This window comes from Perca flavescens, chromosome 20 (assembly GCF_004354835.1).
Source record: "Perca flavescens isolate YP-PL-M2 chromosome 20, PFLA_1.0, whole genome shotgun sequence".
NCBI lineage: Eukaryota > Metazoa > Chordata > Actinopteri > Perciformes > Percidae > Perca > Perca flavescens.
This window is the reverse complement of record NC_041350.1, coordinates 1,109,976-1,114,975: the sequence shown is the minus strand read 5'-3', so window position 1 is coordinate 1,114,975 and position 5,000 is coordinate 1,109,976. Positions and strand designations below refer to the sequence as shown.

The following is a 5,000-nucleotide window of genomic DNA, read 5'->3' as shown; positions in this document are numbered from 1 at the left end:
TATATCCCTTTCTTTAAGATTACTCTTGCATTTTGATAGTTGAAAACTTCAGACAGGAAACATCACAGAGATGTGCATAAATATCCTTAGGCCGGTTACACACTGCAGGCGTGGGCGTGAGCGGGCGTTTCTGTTGCATGTCAGCTGCGTGGATTTTGTCTGTCTTTCCCCACCAGGAAGGTGTCTGACCCCATTGATAAAATGAAATACCATGTTAAACATAAATATTGATACTGATTTGATTAAAGCAAAGACAACGCCGGCAATATTGAAGGCAAAATAGGCTACAGAATATTTCGCTTAGTATTGACAGGTGCAATACTAGAAAATTGATTAAAAACATTTTACATTCATATAGGCCTAGGCCTATCTGCATTTATATCAAAACCTAGAGGCTTTCAAACATCAACATGTCATTTGTTAATATGGATTTGTGTCTAAATGACATATAAACATCTTTTCCTATTCTATTTTGCCTGGAAACGCTTCCAACACGCCGCCAGCATCGCGCGAAAAATAGGCGTTGGTTCTATTTCTAGCATGCACATCTCAGACGCTGCTCGAGCCGCGCCTGAGAGACGCGTCTCACGCAGGCAGTGTGTAAGCTCTAACCTGTTACCATGGGAGCTGAAATATAAACGGACACGCCACGCGGCTGACACGCCGCGTGACGCCATCCCAGTGTGTAACCGGCCTTAGATGGAATCCAACTGTGGATGGTGCAGTTTTGTGGCATGTGTAGAATACACTGCAAAGTAATTTATGTAATAGTTATTATTTTTATTATTATTTAATTATAAATTATACTTAATTTTATTCTTTTTAAAATGGTATGACTTTTTATTTAGGTCTTTCTTCCTTTCATACCTGGCCTAAAAAGGATGTATCTTATTCAAAGCACATTAAGGTGCTTCACAATTCACCATGGTGCCCATGCCTTCGCTCCTCCTGACACTGATGTAACTTTGTTTATTTTGTTATTGTGCATCTTACACACACAGCTTGTGTGTGACAGTAAGATACAGCAGGGAAGAACTTCTGGACATTGGCAATGTTCAACACAAGCTTACAACACTGCCTCTTGAACTTTAACTTTCTCCTACGCCTGAACCAAGCCAACTCCAGCCGGCAGGACACAGCAACACCGGTGCGCCCACAACGGGGACGAGGCAAGAGAGGTGGGCTACATGCTAGGCTGAGCTACAGGACCATACTAGCTAATGTCCGTTCTCTTGACAAATGAGCTGAGAACTAGGACTACAACTCAGCGTGAGATAAGGGAATGTTGTGCTCTTATTCTCACTGAGATCTGGCTCTCTGACAGCACGCCAAACTCAAGAATACCAGGGAGGCGGCATGTACATTAACAACTGATGGTGTGGGAATGTTCAGATTGTTGAAAAGCACGGTTCATCGGACATTGAACTTTTAATGCTAAAGTGCAGGCCCTTCTCTTTATCTTTATCTCCCAAGCGAGTTCAGCGCCAGCCTCTGCTCGATGGGGATGCTACAGGACCTCATCAGCAAGCTGGAGACTGCACACCCAGATGCTGTCCTTCATCGTGGCTGGTGATTTTAACTACTACAACCTCAGGGAGCGTCCTACCAAAGTACCATCAACAGATGAGCTTTCCTTTGAGGGAGTAGAATACTTTGACCAAGTGTACAGCAACGTGAAGAACGCCTACAAGGCTGTGCCTCACCTGCACTTTGGACTATCAGTCCACATCTCAGTGTTCCTCTACCCAGCCTACAGGCAACTCCTCAAACGAATGAAGGATCTGAACTAGTGCTTCAGGACTGCTTTAACAGTACAGACCGTGGTGGGTTTAAAACTCCTGCTCTGAGAGGGGACTGTACTGTGGACCTAAAGGAATATGCTGCAGCTGTAACTGGCTACATTTGCAGAAAATTATCCCCACTAAACGTTGCAAGACCTACCCCAACGACAAACCCTGGATTAACTGAAGTGTGGTCCATGCTATGTGCGCGCTCTGCTGCATGTGTCTCGGGTGACACGGAGGACTAGAAAAAGGCCAGATATGACCTCATGAGATCAATCAAACAGGCCAATAGACAATACAGACTGAAGCTGGAGGGATATTACACCACTGCTGATCCCGGGAGCATGTGGCAAGGTCTGCAACACATCACAAACTGCAAACAGAAAACAAACCGCTCACTTCGAAGCCCTCAACACCAGCTGAAAGGGAGGGACTATGGCCAACAAGGGCATACTGGACACACCACTCTGTGTCACTGTGTCACCACTCGGTCCCCACCAGCTTCAAGTCCACCACCATCGTGTCCGTCACAAAGGACACTGTGACTTGTCTGAATGACTATCGGCACCTTAATTGTAACTGTGTGGCACAGAGCACCTTATTCAACTCAGGTTTCTTTTTTTCTTTTAATTCCAACTTAGGTTTATTGTACACTGGAAGTTATATTTAAATTTTATATTTTATTCTATTTGTGTTGTGCATTTGTCTTATTATTGAACTGTTCTGTTAAGGGAGTTGGGTAAAGTAAGAATTGTATGGTATAAACCACTGTGTTGTGACAATAAACCTCTTGAATCTGAATCTTACCTTCAGAGGGAGGTACACTCTCATTTACTGTGGACGACACAAAGGACACTGATCCTGTTGAACACAAAATTTAACAAAAGTTACCTTTGTCCCAGGAAAAATACATTTTATCAGCAGTGACTGTGAAGTGAGTTAACATACCAAAGCCTCCAATGTCATGGTCTTGCTCTGTGGTTGTAGAGTCAAAATCCACAGGCTCCACAGTTCCAAACTCTGATGCTGTGACTTCTGTGTTGCCGTTATCAGAATCGCTCCCACTATCTTCAGCGCCACTTAACGCAATCTCATCTGGAAAATGGCATTAGTAAAACTCACATAAATAGCTGGACATACGTGGTTGAAATAGCCACATCAAATAAAAAGACCTAGGGAAAAGATAGTAGGCCTGTGGTTTTGTACTTGCCACTTTTTGCAAAGTAACTATTTTTACTTGAGTAGTTTTGAGCTATTATACCTGTGTTTATGTTTAATGTGGTCCATGAGCACATAAGATAGAACAATCCATGTACAAATGATTACACAATATGATATTATGTTAATATTTAACGTAATTCGACTGCACCTCCACAAACATAAGTTTGAATTACTGTCCAGCCATACTGTATTTTTATGCTTATATTTCTGAATAGTAGTCCTCAACTCATATTTGGACATGAAAGGTGATTTTTTTTCTTGGAAAAGGATGTTGACTACGCCAAGTCTAGAGGTTTATAAATTAACATATCAAGGAAAAAACAAACACTCAGATAATATCTACAAGGGCTAATTTCTATACAAACCTTCAATTTCAATATCATCCAGTGACTTCCCTGCATGCTGGAAAGGTGTCCTTTCTCCATTGACAAAAGCAGTTTGGAAATCTTAGCCAGTTGTGTTGTGGGAACTGGTAATCTGTAGAAGTCGCGGTGAACACGGATGTCGTGACCCAGGAAATCTGCAACCTGATCAAGTTCATTGTTTTTTAAATTAAGGACTTGTGAGAGTGTGGCAACATGTTTCCTGAGTTGTGTTGACCTGAGGTACTCCGGTGCTTTGCTCCACACTGGTTTGCATGAACACGCAAACAGTCCTGTCCTCTGTAGTGGCTCATTGACGTTGGTCTTGCAAACAGGAAGACATTTGTGGCACAAACGCCACATTCAGTTCTTCTACTGGCAAGTAGTGACAAAGCATCCACCACCCTTGGTGTGAGCAGAACTGCAACCTTTCTGCCCCTTTTCCCCAGGATTTCAATTCGGCTGAAATAGTTGCAGAGCTTCTGTTCAGTCTTAGACAACCCTACATGGCAACATCTTCATGGAGCTTTGTGTTGTCCCTTTCATGAAAACTTTTGAGGCGCATTTTTGAAACTTCCCAGCACGCCTTCGATTGAACACAATGATTTGTGCAAGTGTGAGTTTTGCAAGTTGAGCATAGTTCTGAGTGGTGGCCTCTTCCTTCAAGCTGCAGAAGGCACTTTCTGCAGATTTCTCAAGGTACTGATGAAGGATCTGAACATCTTCAGTGAAGGGCAATGTTGATGGTTTGTTGTATTTTGCATCGCTCAGTGTGTTCAGGGCACTGTGAGACACCAACTCAGACCACCTGGAGGTGTACAACTTCTTGAATGTGTCAGTGTACCTGATCAACTCTTCATCTTCTGCCATGAGTGCCCTACAATGAATAATGTCAGCAATTTTCTGCAGTGTATGCCCCAGTTTCAACGCAAGGCTTGGTTTCTGGTACAAGTGTTTTTCTTCATCAAAACCTGAAACTTTCTTTACTGCTTGCACAACTCTCTGAAGTTAGCAGGTTTAACAGCCTCCTCTAGGTTATGTACTGAGAATTCTGTCGCGAGGCATAACAACAAACGCCCCACTTCACGGAGCTTCTGTCGAATGTATTCATATTTTGTAGGGTCTTGTCCATGTTTGTTGTAGAGTGACTGGGCAAACTGAATGATAGAGAGGTCATTTTTACAACTGAGGCCACCTCATCTTGTTTCATGACACTAAGGAGCTTCCACACTCCACTTGAGATCTGCTGACAGAATGTAGACTCCAGAGCTACAGCCAAGCCCCAGTACTTTGGTTCTCCCAGGTTGGTCATCCAAATCTTCGTTTTCTGGCTTAAAGGGCATCTGCGGACATGTCTCCAAAGCTCCTTACGTATGTACATCCCTTGACAATACATACAGTGAATAAACTTTCCTGCCAGTGTTTTAGCTTTTGGCTTTCTCTTCACTTTCAGTGATCCTGTTCCATCTTGCAAAACTGCAGTGTTATGTTTAAAATTTCCCTTATTCCTCATTTTTCTAATAATATCTTGCGCTCTTTTGAGTCCTCAGGAAGGAAAATGCATGGACAATTTCAGCATGTGTCTTGTGTGTTTTTCAAGTGGCGGGAAATTTTGCTTTGTGGCTTACCACAA

The 5,000-nt window shown here is 42.9% G+C and overlaps 1 long non-coding RNA gene across 1 annotated transcript in view; it reads right to left on the bottom strand.

The window, feature by feature from the left end:
• LOC114546342 (uncharacterized) overlaps positions 1 to 2,843 on the bottom strand; it is a 3,653-nt gene extending 810 nt beyond the window's left edge. Inside the window, exons 1-2 of the long non-coding RNA XR_003691042.1 lie at positions 2,733 to 2,843; positions 2,592 to 2,645 (exon numbers count right to left, since the gene is read on the bottom strand). This is a non-coding gene — a long non-coding RNA (uncharacterized LOC114546342). The remainder of the gene's footprint in view (positions 1 to 2,591; positions 2,646 to 2,732) is intronic.
• Between the last annotated feature and the right edge of the window lie 2,157 nt (positions 2,844 to 5,000).